The sequence below is a fragment of the Sciurus carolinensis genome, chromosome 4 (genome assembly GCF_902686445.1).
Source record: "Sciurus carolinensis chromosome 4, mSciCar1.2, whole genome shotgun sequence".
Taxonomy (NCBI): domain Eukaryota; kingdom Metazoa; phylum Chordata; class Mammalia; order Rodentia; family Sciuridae; genus Sciurus; species Sciurus carolinensis.
In genome coordinates this window covers 123,241,006-123,256,280 of record NC_062216.1, presented here as the reverse complement: position 1 = coordinate 123,256,280, position 15,275 = coordinate 123,241,006, and the positions used below count along the sequence as shown (strand labels likewise).

Genomic DNA, 15,275 nt, shown 5'->3' with positions numbered 1-15,275 from the left:
ATGCCCAAACAATTTCATAAATCATTATAGATTTGTGATAAAGAGATCATGTATAAGCTTTGTGATGAGGAGACCATGTATAAGCTTCCAGAGATCAGTGCCATGACAATATGTGAACAGGAGCTGAGTTGTGGGACTAAGAAGTGGGGATGAAACAAAAGCATCCTGTGTAAAGCTGGGTGCAGTGGCACATGCCTGTAATCCCAGTGCCTTGGGAGGCTGAGGCAGGAGGATCGTTAGTTCAAAGCCAGCCTCAGCAAAAGTGAAGTGCTAAGCAATTCAGTGAGACCCTGTCTCTAAATAAATTACAAAATAGGCCTGGGGATGTGGCTCAGTGGTTGAGTGCCGCTGAGTTCAATCCCTGGTATCTCACCCCCTACAACCCTAAAAAAAAGTATCCTGTGAAAACTTTTAAAGTTTGGGGATAAACAGAAGACAAAGTATGAGAGATAGAGTTAGGAGAACAGGAGTGAAGCTAAAATAGAAAAAAGCCATAAACATTAATTATATATATATAGACTTATGCATCTCTAAGTGTGAATCTATGTGTCTCTCTATGTCTGTGTTAATGTCTGTGTCTGTCTCTTTCCCAGACCAGATGTGGCTATTTGAAGACCTGAAGTAATTATGAGAAATTTTAAGAAATGTAAGTTCAGGGTGTCTTAAAAAGCCATAATGTTACCAAGAATAACATTTGAGGAAAGCATAGAGAGCATAATTATAAGTTAGAAATACAAGATCTTTTTGTAAGTGGACTAAAACCAATTTTCCATATAGTGTCACATTATGCTGGAAAAGCTGGATTAAAAAATTACATCATATGCAATGGAAAACTGTGACTTGGCCTCTTCTCTATCTCCAAACAAGTTAATGCTAAAGCTGGAAGATCAAGGAAGGAGAAAAGGTGTTGTAAGCTCCATAAGAGACCTTGTGGTAAAGCTGCTATGTGAAGTGGTTATGATCTTGTATTTACTGATATTACTGTCTCAACAAACTCCTACTTGGTAGTCTCCACCATTGCCTTGGGGCAGAAATCAAAAAGTAAATTGTCCTTAAATTTACCACCACATATTCTGAATGAGAAAGAGTTTAAAGAGACAATTATATATTCAGCATCTTCAATTGATAAAAACACCTGTTGAATTGACTTACTTCTAGTATTGTGCTTTCTTCTAATTATTTGGACTATATTGATGGGTAAAACAAAGCCTTATCTCATGAGGCTTGTATAATTTGATTAATTAGTTAATTATTTTCACAGTGCTTGGGGTTGAACCCAGGCCCTCCTGGATGCTAGATAAGCACTCTACACTGAGCTACACTGCAAACTCTTTGAGTCATTATTTTAAAATAGAATATCAGAATTTGTACTTCAGGGCTATTTATGATTGCTCATCCAGAAGTTAGTTAGGTTCAGTGGCAACTCATTGTCAGAATGCTCTTTTCTTTATTTTAAAAGTAATTCTCCTTGTGGATCAGCAACACTGTTTATGAACACTATGAAGTAGAAAGCTATATGTCAGGTTATAATTACATGACTTTGTATGAATTCTCTACAATGTTGCCAGGTGATGTTATATAAAAATGTGAAGTAAAAATTGGGAGCTGAAATAACGCAGACAGAAAGTATCTCATGCTGACAAAAAATACAAAAAGAAAGAAAGAAGCAAGAAGGGAAGAAGAATACAAAACAAGATAAAACACAAAAGACACCATCTGTAAAGACAGGGATCTAATAAGCAGAGAAGATGAGGATCTATAGAATTCACTTTCCAAGTTCATTTCTGAGTCAGACATTCACTTGTTATTCAATTATTTTACCTCACAATGATTCGTTCATCTCCTTCTGTGCTGCAAGATCTGCTGTAGGTATGGGAATGCTGTAGTATACAAGAGACAAATATTCTTGACTTCATGGAACTTTACTGAAGGGAGAAAAACAATAAGACATAAGTAAAATATACAAGATATGTCAAATGATGCAGCAGCTAAAAGAAGGAAGTGTCATAGTCAAACTGCACAGCGGAGAAGAATTTGACAAGGGCTAATAACTTGATATGGCTAACAGATAATCGACAGTTTAATCAAGTCTAGTAATTGAAAGTTAGTAAAAGGGTTAGTAATAAGGCAGGGCTTAATGCACAGGCTATGCTGTGTCCTGGGGCCTGAAAGTTATGGAGGAATAAGTTATTAGAACCCAGGGAGGAGAGCTGCACGGAGAGGGCCGGACAGGGTTGCAGCCCCTCACTAGAGAGAGACAGCTGACCCCTAGGGCCATGGCAGAAACAGAACTGGGGAAGAAATCTGGAATCTCTTTCTCTTCTTCCCTCTGATCTCTTTCTACTGCCTCCCATTGGTTAGACCCACCAAGAAGCCAGAGGATAAGGGAGTTGTTGATGGTGTTCCTTGGCCAGCCCCTTATACAGTCCGCAAGACTCATAAGATGGAAGGGGGAAGTGGATCATGGATTGGAAGGCATCCAGGGCAGGTGGTGATAATGCTATGGAGAAAAATAGAGGAGAGGAAGAGATGGAGGAAACAGGGTAGGGAATTGGAAAGTTTAAATAAGAGACCAGCAAAGGCCTCAAGAAGATAGTGACATTTAAGGAAAGACTTATTAGAGGAATGGATGGAGTGAGCCCTGTGGGATCTGTGGGAAGAATATTCCAGGCAAGGGAAAGCAGATGCAATGTCTCTGAGGCATTTTTCTGGTGGTTGGAATGGTCTAACTTCCTTGGGCGAGGTGAGGGGAATAAAAGTGGTAAATGAACTGCTCCAGGGTAGATCAGCTGCACCCACTCCTCCATTTTAAGTGCTGGGTGGGCACCCACTTACTTGCCCTGCTGCCTGGGATTGCTCCAGGGTGTGTCTGAGGAGGGCCTGTGGGGTGCTCTATCTTTTGTGCTGTGACCCTGAAGAAAAGAGTCTTTGTCTTTTTTCTCCCTTTAACTGTCTTTTAAATTCTTCTTGGTTAATGAAGGCTGAAGAAAGAATAAAGCAATCTTAGAGAGGCAGTATTTCTGAATTTCCTTCTTAATTCCTAAGCAGATTTGAAACAAACATTTCCCTGCTTTAAAGGGAAATATTGAGAAACTTCGAGTTTTAAAGGGCTGCCTGAACATGTATATGAGAAAAAAAAAAAACTATAGAAATTTCATTCTGTCTGTTGCTCCATGGTGTGTATATGCCATTTTTCTAAAACAAAAATAAGAATTGGACTGAGAGATGTAGCAACATGGGAAAAAGTTTTTGAATTAACTTTTCCATGGGTAAAAAAGTGAATAGGATAAAATTGCAAAAGGAACAGAGTAATTCTGAACTGCTGACCCTGTCTTTAGAGAAAATAAAGTCATTTTATTCATCTGTTTCCTCTGCTTAGGTACATGGGATGAAATTACTTGTCAGAAGCCATCATGAGGATGAATGCCTACTAAATAGAAAGTGACAACTCTGTGACTGTGAGGAGATTTTTAAAGGGATTTTGTGTTATTACTCATGGTTCCTGTGAGTCTACCCAAATGTTGTTATTAATACTTCACCAGCGGGAAAGTAAAATCAGCAGCAGTGGAGACACATAGAAAAAATGGTCTTTATGAATTATGAAGTATGCCCCAATAAAGTTTAGGATATGATCTACTAATAGTAAATCTAAAAAGTTAGATTTTCTTGCAGTGATTTCCCTAAGACAATAATGAATCTGATTTTTCAATATTTTGAATTTCTGATTTTTGATTCTTTAGAATGCAGTGATAATAACAAAAATAACTTACCCCTTTAAAAAATGAAAAGTCAGTGTATAAATTTGTTTTCTTTTGAATTCTTGAGTAAATTACAGTGAAAAGTATATTATGACTTTGATTTCTGCCCGGGAAAGAAACATGTTCAATGTTAAAAAGAGAAACTGAAGGAGGATGTCAGAGAATATATTTGATCTGTGACTATCTTGGATTTGGCAACAAGGGAGATGAATATTTCATCCTGAGATTTCTTTTAAGCTTTTGAAGGTGCACTTGCTTTTATGCCTGTAATAATGCCTTCTCAGAAGAGCATAGAGGAATGCAAGCTCTCTTGGAGTCATGTAAAGCGAGACATTGCTATTAAAATGTCTGAGCTATCTCAGTAATGCATATTAAAAATTGTCATGAAATCTATAAAGCAAATAATTACTAGAGCAGATAAATTTCTGGAAACTTCCTAATTATTCTTTTCTCACATGGAATAATTGAACCATGACTAAGAATTAGAGGGCACACTTTATTTCATTGAAACTGCATTTGGATTAAGAAGACTGGGGAAAATGCTGTCTAAAAATAAGTAGGCATAGGACACTATCATCTTGCAAACCGACCCAAATCTTTTGGGCATTTGCAATTCTTAGATAAGATTTGGTAGAGATAGATTATATATAATATTGGAAGATAGATGACAGTTACAGGTGTCCTCCTTGACTCTATCTCCTCAACCAGGTAATGTTACAACAAAAACACACACTGCCTATTATAGGTATTAGCAGAAGACATAGATCGTCTCACGACCTGTTCTGTCAGTTAAATTAAGTCCTAGTGTTTGTTTCTTTGACGATTCAGAAGTACTTGCAGGAAAGGATCATCAAATCACGGTGGTCTGTACTGACTATTTTCTAGTGGCAGGATTAGACTGTCCTAATTTGGATGAGGTGACAAATATCATTCAGCGTGAGGAAAAAATAAACTTATTGTTAGGCCATTAGTGTTTAGGTTTACTTTTTGTAGTTGATGGCATACTCTGATGCATACACAATTTTTTGCAGATTAGGGTTATTATTGCTTTCTTAGGGTTAGCAACGCTTTCTCCATTTCATAGAGTAGGAAGTAAATAACTAGAGCTTCATTAATCACATGCATAAAGAAATTGGTCAGGTATGAAGGGTATTTATGAGTATGCATAATAAATACTCTATGGGTCATTCAAATAATACACATAATTATTTTCTTTTACAAGTAGCCTGTTTCACATGACATTGATAGTTTCAGAAGATACGTGTGACATCCGTATCCAGTTTAAACATCATCTGGGAGAAAGGCTGCATTGAAAAGTTTGAGTCCTAAAAGTTTGAATTACTGATTTTTTTTTTTTTTACCAAGTAATCTATACCTCTTCCCTCAAAGTATCTTATTTCTTCTATACTGCTCCATTAGGCAAGTTTAATTTATTAAAATTGAAGTATTAAAAGACAGAACAAAAGCAATGCAAAACCCTGAAGCTCTGTAAGTCACACTTGAACTGACTCATTGTTTCCATTCTATCCCTGAAACCCACGTATTAGCATTTTACTTCAAGAAGGTGCCTAAGTTACATTCTGACTTCTAGTAATGCATTTAATTTGATCGAAATTCATTAATAGGGTGTTTGGAGTAGCTAGCAAGAAATAGAAACACTGTATAAGATTTGCTTGAGTCAAGATTAAATTAAATTTTGACTTTTGTTTTCAGTACATTAAGCATTTTAAATGTGACTTCGTGTGTCATTAGAGTATGAACTGTGCTGCATGAGCCTTGGCTATTCCTGTTGTTGTATGTGGGAGTCAGCTTCTACCCTGGCTCTCAATGATCCACATCTTGGTCCTCATACCCTTGTGAAATTCTCTTCCCTTCAGCATGGGTTGGCCTAGTGACTTGCTCCTAGTAGAATATGGAAACTGGGATGTCTATCACTTCTGAGATTAAAAGCACAGAATGATTCTGGTTTCTTCCTTGCTCTCTCTGTCTCTCTTACCTGCTGAGATGGAAGTGTGCTCTGTTGGAGCTGCTGTTCGGAGAGACTCAGGTGATGAGAAACTAAGGTAGGTCCTGAGCCAATAGCCCACGAGGAACTGAATCCTGCCAGCAGACATGTGAGTGAGCTTGGAAGCAGATCCTTCCCCTACTGAGCCTTCAGATGACTTCAGATCCAGCTAACACCTTGACTGTAGCCTTGTAAGAGATCCTGAGCTGAAAGCCTGGCTAAGTCATACCAAGATTCCTGATCCATCCAAATTGTTAGTCACTAAATGTTTGTTGATTTAAATTACTATGGTTTGGAGTAACTTGTTAAGCAACAATAGACAACTAATATAGTGGATAAAATTATAGATGGAGAGATGAAGAGTACAAGGCTAATAATAAAGATAAATGAAGGCTTGAATATGAAATGTAAATGAAAAACACCTTTTTTGAAATTGTTTTCATAGATCGATGCTACTTTAAAGAGTATGTGATGACTACTGGGACAATGTATAATTTGATGGTCCTGAAGTCTAAAGAAGTCTAGGCCAGGAAATTAGCAAGTATACAACCTGCATTTATATTACTTATTTGTTGTATAATTCTTTGACTATAAGGTATATTTTCTAGGGGAATAAAAACTCTTAAATTTATCCTTCATTTATGACTGTGAACATAAATAATACTCTTTCTTATAACAATTAGTTTTTATTAATATAAACTGGATAAAATGATGACATTCATCATTTAAAAATAATACATGAAAGGATTGGTCTTATTTAAACATTGATATACTGCTTTTTTCTTCAGTTACTCTCCTTTTTTCTTTTTTTAATAATTTTTTTATTTTTACAAACTGAAGTTTGATTCATTGTGCATAAATGGGGTACATCTTTTTGTTTCTATGGTTGTGCATGATGTAGATGCACACCATTCATGTAATCATACATGTATACAGGGTAATGATGTTCTGTAGGGGCATGACTCAGTTGTGTAGCTGTTGTCTAATTTCCACAAATATTATGTATTAACCATCATATTTTAGTCCAAAGAGGTCTACTACTTCCCATGGTATAAGTTGGATGGTTACTAACTTCAGTTCAGGTCTGGGCTCACCACATGACCTCGCATGGCCACTGGATATTTTTATGAGTGAAAGAGATTAATGTTAAATTCTGTAGTAATGCAATTCTTATTCAATCTAAACTATTCAAATTTTTTCTTAACAGTTAATTAATGACTGTTTAATTCAGTTTTATAATAAGTACAATACAAGTAGTTGAAAAATTTGTGTAAGTAATTGATGTTATAAGCCTGTACATAATAAGCCATGTAATGTCGTTAATATGATTAGTCTCTCAATCACTATATTATTGGCCATTTAAAGTATTCCAATAACCTGGAAACAGTGCTGCATCTAACTGGAACCAATGTAAAACTACTCCAGGGAAAAAGGAGACAATAATCAATCACTGATTGACTTTGACAAGATGTTGATTTCATTCCATCAAGATTTCTGGGAAAAGTCCATCCCTGTGGGTCCATAATAACTTGTGGAAATAAGGCTATCAAGATTCCAAGGCATCTGGACTCTCTCCCTTGGGTCTTTCAAGATTGGTACTGTGGAAGCTTCCTTGTTATCTGTGGATCTGAGCCAGAAGATTTTAAGTTAGTAGTTTGCTTTTCATTAGCCAGATGACTTTTACTAGTAGGTGTCTTGTTTTTAGACCACTTGCCAGAAGTTAGAGTTTGTACTGTATTTTAGTTGGAGGGAAGAGAGAATAAAGTGGCATGTTCTTGGCAGCATAGCTTTTGTGGCATTGCTGAACTCTTGTCTTACATAAATGCCAGGGTAAAAAGTTACATTTTCCATGAAGACACACCTTCTCTGTTTCCTCACTGGTGCTCTATCTGGAAATTTAGAGAGCATCTCCTTCTGAATGACCTTGTCACAAATGCCATGGCTCATGTGACTCACAGGCTCTGGCATGTCTCTGCTTGACAGTGAGAGATGCCAGTGAGAGGCTTAGTGAGGTTATCTGGAGGATGTTGTTAACATGTCTAGGAAATGAGAGCAGAGAGACCCATGTGCATATCTTTGTTCACAGTATTCCACTTTTGAGATCCCATTCTTCGCGAAAGTACTCTAAGGGAAGTAGCATTTTGTGGAAATGATGTAGAACTGGGAGTCAGATAAAATGTACTTCAAACCCTGAATTTTCCAAATATGAGCTACTTGACCTTCAGCAAATTGCCAAATGCCCATAGGTCTCAATTCTCTAATTTGTAAAAGGGTAATATTTACATAAATCATGTAGGATTGTATATCTAGTACAGTGCGTGGTGTATATTAAGCATGCAATGAATGCTGTTATATAGAATGACTCCTTCATGAAATTGCTGGCCATACCCAGTTCATAGCAGTAACTGGTAACTAATGTCTGTGTTGTGCCTTCTAGTTCACATTAGGCTTTCAACTTCATTGTCTCATTTGGTACAGCAGGAGAGAAGGGGTAGTCATTAAGAAATGTGGCAGAATTAAAATAGAAAGTGTGAGAAAGTGTGAGAATTGGGACTTAAAGCATATTGTCCCACTCCAATTTCCATATTTTGCACAATAAAGCCTTTCCTCTCAGAAATATATTTCTCCTCTGAACCCCTGTAGAATATTGTTTTCACTACTCATTTGATACTTATTATCCATTGCCTTCTATAGTAATTTCTTTTAATGGGTCTATGTTCTTCTTCCCCAGTGAGTTAGGAACAGGCACCATGCTTTATGAATCTCTGTAGCTCCCACAATGTTCTAGCTTAGTGCCTGCTCTGAGAAAACACTCAATAAAATTGCATTGATGTAGAAGTGGGGTCTCTGGTTGTAAACAACAGAAATAGATGATTCTGGTTAATCTAAGCAAAGGAAACTTACTGAAAGGCTTTTATGGGCTCACATAATTCATAGGAAGCTGAGGAACTACAGAGAAACAGGTTCATCCAAGGCTGCTCTGGAGATGAAACACAGCATTAGGCTTATAATAGGAAAAGTGTAGTCAGGACTGTAACCTTTTCCAATTTCTGTCACCCCACTTAAGAATTGTATTTCAGGAAAGGAGTGTTTGAATGTTGCTCTTTGGGAGTGTAGTTCTGTACCTTGTCTAGGGGAAGCTAAGCATCTAGTTATAGACTGAGTGGAGATAGAATTAATTCCTTGACATGAAATTTGGGTGCTCCTACCTGACCACTTTGAGCTGGGACATTGATCTTTTCTTTCCTTCAACTCAAACTGAGACATTTGTTCTTTTGTTTCAGGTATGCTGACTTTCATGCTTTGGAAGAAAGCCTTGGGACTTGGGACACAGAATGGAACTATACATCAACTCTCCTGGGTTGTCTCTGGCTTCCCACATACAGATCTTGGAACGTATGTGTTATTTGTGTAATCCCTAAAGAGTAAAAAGCAACTTTCCTTTAATGGATCAGGCTATGTGAGAACATTATCCAAGGACACATCTAGAAAAAAATGGACTTGGGATTTGAATCCAGGTCTGTCTGACTCCATTTCTAAAAATAAATGTAACATAGTACATGCTGTACATTCAGTTGTTAAATCCCTTACATCACTGGACAAACTGTTTTTTTTTTTTTTTTTTTGTGATTCCTGGAAATATTGAGTTGGGTGTTTCTCTCCTCAGCTGCTACAAAACATAACACATTCAAAAAGTTTCTGAGAGAACTTTCTTAATGGAAATAAGCCTTATAAATAAAGATGCTTTATCAATTAAAATGAAGCCTCAAGCGTGTAGCTTTTAATTTATCAGTATCTCTAGGGATTAGGCAAGTTTAGGTGTGTAACCCTGGTAAAGAATTAATTTTCTAGTATCAGAGGGGGATGTTAGCAGCCGATTCTCTCTCTCCTTGAATGAGTATGCCTTTACTCAGAAATACCAACCCACAAGATATGGATGAAATGAGTGGCTTCTTTGTTTCAGCTGTCCTCTTTGAGTCTCTTTGAGACCTAGTGGAGAAGGAAGATCAGAGTGCTAGCTAAAGAAGGGAAATGAAGGCTACAGTGTCTTTTTACTCTGGGAGAATTCAGTCCATGCCATTTATGGAAGAAAGTTGGGTCCTTTTAGGAGTTTGTGAGTCTCTAAAGGAAATTGAGACTTCTTAGGTGGCTCATGGTATTCCCTTCCATCAGAGATGGAGAAGCATTGACTTGACAGTAGAGGTGCTGCTAACATGCGTTAATGCTCAGGTTCACCAGGGTGTGGTCCCCAAGTATTCTCTGATATGGGGCCAGTCAGAAAGTGTCCTTCCTGACACTTATTTAGACTAGTCAGGCATTTAAGGACATATATTTATGTGTGTGTGTGTGTGTGTGTGTGTGTGTGTGTGTGAAATAAGGATAAGAAGAATGCAACAAAAAAATTCTTCAGAAAAAGGATTTATAAAAATAGAGGTGCATCCAGGATGGGTTCAGTGATCCCTAAGGGCCATTTGACTTGAACAAGCTTGCTTAATATATGATCAAAAATATTGATTTAGGTAATACTGACTCTTCTAGAAGGAGGGGTATTTTTCTTCTTCTTTTTTTTATTAACATACAAGTCAGAATGTTCTTTTGAGAGTCGCAAAATACCTTAGTATTTCTAGTGACAGCGAGGTGTAGGAAATGTCAGAAATAAGAAAACCATTCCGACTACCTATTAAATATGGTATCTCATCTCTGCGGTGGCACTGATTACATCAATCTTGAGAAGTTCAAATCATGTAGGGGTGGAAATTAGTTATTTCATATGATGGGGCAGTGGGAAAATGCTTTTTGTTTGGCTCCTAATATACTTCATATACCCTATTGCTGAATAAATACTTTTTGAGGTAGGGATAGTCCAAAAAGAGGGGATATTGCCCAACATGAGAGAGTTGCAAACAAATTTTGGAAATGAGTTGTTCTTCTTATTTTTAATGATGCTGTTTTAAAAAGAGATGATACAATTTTTATTTTATAGGTTCATCCCTCAGAACATACTTTCACTTTAAAAAGGCTCTGTTGATGCTTTCATTACTATTGTCTTCTAAAACTGTTTTTAATAAACAATTACATATAACCAAAGGGAAATCATCCCACAGTTTAAGGTTTGTTAAGTTTTATTACTACCATATCTTTCTTAAGTAGTATCCTTATTAAAAATACCAATTAACAGAGACATAAAAAGTCTAAATACAATATTTTGATTAACTCCAGGTCTCATTCAACCTAAGCTTCTTATTGAAATTTATAATTACCCTTTCAGTTTTATCATTATGAATAAGATATAAATCAAGTATTTAAAAAATGACTACTATTCATGCCATTCCACATTTGCTTTGCAAGCTCATTTAAAAGATTTTTTCTTATATTTTTTATTGCTGCCTTATAGTTGCGCATAAAAGTGGGATTTGTTGTTACATATTACATATTTATACATGTACATAATGTAACAATATAATTGGGCCAAGATCATTTCCTAGTATTTCACCTTTTCCTCCCCTCTTCCTTCTTCATCGTCCCTTTCCTACACTCTACTCATCTCCCATCGATTTTTTTATAAGATCTGCCCTCTCCACTTTCTTTACATTTTTCCTTTCTAACTTTCACATATGATGGAAAACAGATGACCCTAGACCTGAGTTTGACTTTAACTAATGGTCTCCAGTTTCATCTATTTTCCTTCAAATGACAATTTTGTTTTCCTTTATGGCTGAATAAAACTCCATTGTGGATATATACCACATTTTCTTTGTCCATTCATCTAGGCAGACACCTAGGCTGGTTCCATAATTTGGCTATTATGAATTATGCTGCTGTAAACATGGGTATGCATGTTTCACTATAATATGATGACTTGAATTCTTCAGCATATATACTGAGTAGTGGTGTAGTTGGATCACATGGTGGTTCTATTTCTTGTTTTTTGAAAAAACTCCATGCTGATTTCTAGCACAACTTTTAAAATTTATAACCCACTAACTGTAAAAGTGTTCCTTTTTCTCCACATCCTCGCCAGCATTTATCATTGCTTGTATTCTTGATGGCTGCCATTCTGACTTATTTTTCTTTTTGTGGTGCTGGGGATTGAACCCAGGGCCTTGCACATGATTGGCAAGTGCTCTACCAGGGAGCCACATCCCCAGCCCATGGCTGCCATTCTGCCGGGAGTGAAATGAAATTTCATGGTAGTTTTTTGATTTGCATCTCCATAATGGTTAGTGATGTTGAACATTTTTTCATATATTTGTTGGCCATTTCATTTGTCCATTTATTAATTGTTTTATTATGTTAAATTTTTTGACTTCTTTTGGCTATTAATCCTCTGTCAGAAAAGTAAGTTGTAAAGATTTTCTCCCCTTTTGTACACTCTCTGCCCATTCTTAAATATTGGTTGAGCAGAAGCTTTTTGATTTGAAGCCATGCCATTTATCAACTCTTGGCATTGTTTCCTGAACTTTAGGGGTCTTATTGAAAATATTGTTGCCTGTGCTTATATGTTGGAGTGTTGACCCTATGTTTTCTTGTAGAAGTTGCATAGTTTGTGGTCTAATTCCTAGTGTTTGATCCATTTTGAGTTGATTTTTGTTCAGGGTTAGAGGTAGGGGTCTAGTTTCATTCTTCTACATATGGATAACCAGTTGTCCCAGCAACATTTGCTAAAAAGACTGTCTTTTCTCCAGTGTGTATTTTTGGCACATTTGTCAAGGACCATATGACTATAGATGTGTGGGTTTGTCCCTGTGTCTTCTATTCTGTATAACTGGTCTATGTATCTGTTTTTTATGCTAGTACCATGCAGTTTTTGTTACTATATCTCTGTATAATAATTTGAAGACAAGCAATCAATACCTCCAGCATTTTTGTTTGTCTTACAATTGCTTGGACTATTCGGGGTCTTTTACTCTTTCCAGTGAATTTTAGGACTATTTTTTTTTCTAGTTCTGTGAAGAATGGTATTGGTATTTTGATGGGGATTGCCTTGAATCTATGTATTGCTTTTGGTAATATGGCTATTTTAACACTATTAATCCTGGCTATCCATGAGCATGGGAGGTCCTGCCATCTTAAATTTCTTTCTTCAGTGTTGTATAGTTTTCATCATAGAGGTCTTTCAGCTCCTTGTTTAGATTTACACCTGTGTATTTTATTTTATTTAATATTTTGAGTTTATTGTGAATGGGATTGTTTTCCTGATTATTTTCTCGGCAGATTCGTTATTGGTATGTAGGAAAGCTATTGACTTTTGTAGGTTGATTTTATAATCTACAACTCTGCTGAATTTGAGTATTAGTTCTAGCAGTCTTTTGTGAAGTTTTTTTTTTTTCATTTGGCTCTTCTAATTATAGGATCCTATTATCTGAAAACAGTGATAATTTGGATTCTTTCTTTCCTATTTTTATTTCCTTTATTTCCTTCTCTTGTCTAATTACTGTGGCTAGAATTTCTAGTGCCATATTAAATAGGAGTGGTGAAAGTGGGCATCCTTGTCCCCAGACTTAAAGGAAATACCATTAACTATGAGGTTGGTTTGAGTTTTTGTATGTAGCCTTTATGATGTTGAGGTATATTCCTTCTATCCTCACTTTATCCTGAATGGGTATGAATTTTTTCAAGGGTTTTCTCTGCATATATTGATATGACTGTTTTTTGTCTTTAATTCTATTTATGTGATGAATTACTTTTGATTTGTGTGTATTAAACCACTCTTGCACCCTTAGGTTAAAACCAACTTAATCATGATGTACACTCCTCTTAATATGTTGTTGAATATGATTTATTAATATTTTATTAAAGATTCTTCCATCTAAGTTTATCAGGGATATTGTTCTATAGTTTTCTTTCCTTGGTATGTCCTTATCTGGTTCTGATATGAGTGTGATATTGTCTTCATAGAATGAATTTGGAAGTGTTCTGTGCCTTTCTAATTCATGGAATAATTTGAAGAGTTTTGGCATTAGTTTTTCTTTAAAGATTTTGAAGAGTTCAACTGAGAATATATCTGGTCCTTGGTTTTTCTTTGCTGTAAGACTTTTTATTACTGCACATGTCATTGCTAGTAATTGGTCAGTTTAGGTTTTTTTTTATTTTAAAAAATTTATTTATTTATTTATTTTTGTGGTGCTGGGGATTGAACCCAGGGCCTTGAGCTTGCAAGGCCAGCACTCTACCAACTGAGCTATCTCCCCGTCCCTATGTAAATTTTTGAAAATTTTCTCCTAATTAAAACATTGCTATTGTTGTTTATAGCTTAATGATCATTTAGATTTACCCATCTATTTACCCCTTCCACTGCTCTTGACTCCTTCCTTCATTTTTTGTGCTTCTGTCTGGGATAATTTTCTTTTTTTTTTATTGTAAACAAATGGGATACATGTTGTTTCTCTGTTTGTACTCCATAGTAAAGGTATACCATTTGTGTAATCATAAATTTACATAGGATAATGTTGGTTGATTCATTCTGTTATTTTTTCCCTTCCCCCCACCCCTCCCACCCCTCTTTTCCCTCTATACAGTCCTTCCTTCCCCCATTCTTGCCCCCCTCCCTAACCCTAACTCTAAACCTAACACTAACCCCTCCCACACCCCATTATGTGTCATCATCCACTTATCAGCGAGATCATTCGTCCTTTGGTTTTTTGAGATTGGCTTATCTCACTTAGCATGATATTCTCCAATTTCATCCATTTGCCTGCATATGCCATGATTTTATCATTCTTTATGGCTGAGTAATATTCCATTGTATATATATGCCACAGTTTCTTTATCCATTCATCAACTGAAGGACATCTAGGTTGGTTCCACAATTTGGCTATGGTGAATTGAGCTGCTATGAACATTGATGTGGCTGTATCTCTGTAGTATGCTGATTTTAAGTCCTTGGGTATAGGCCAAGGAGTGGGATAGCTGGGTCAAATGGTGGTTCCATTCCAAGTTTTCTAAGGAATCTCCATACTGCTTTCCAGACTGGCTGCACTAATTTGCAACCCCACCAGCAATGTATGAGTGTACCTTTTTCCCCACATCCTCGCCAACACCTGTTGTTGCTTGTGTTCTTGATAATCGCCATTCTAATTGGGGTGAGATGGAATCTTAGGGTGGTTTTGATTTGCATTTCTCTTATTACTAGAGATGTTGAACATTTTCCCATATGTTTGTTGATTGCTTGTAGGTCTTCTTCTGTGAAGTGTCTGTTCATTTCCTTAGACCATTTGTTGATTGGGTTATTTGTAATCTTGGTGTTGAGTTTTTTGAGTTCTTTATAGATTCTGGAGATTAGTGCTCTATCTGAAGTATGATTGGCAAAGATCTTCTCCCACTCTGTAGGCTCTTTCTTCGCATTGCTGATAGTTTCCTTTGCTGAGAGAAAGCTTTTTAGTTTGAATCTATCCCACTTATTGATTCTTGCTTTTATTTCTTGTGCTATGGGAGTCCTGTTGAGGAAGTCTGGTCCTAAGCTAACATGTTGAAGATCTGGACCTACTTTTTCTTCTATAAGATGCAGGGTC

At 36.4% G+C, this 15,275-nt stretch overlaps 1 pseudogene; it reads left to right on the top strand.

Annotated features, from left to right (window-relative positions):
• The first annotated feature begins 5,762 nt into the window (after nucleotides 1-5,762).
• Nucleotides 5,763-15,275, top strand: part of LOC124982931 (protein FAM76A-like) — an 81,670-nt pseudogene continuing 72,157 nt past the window's right edge.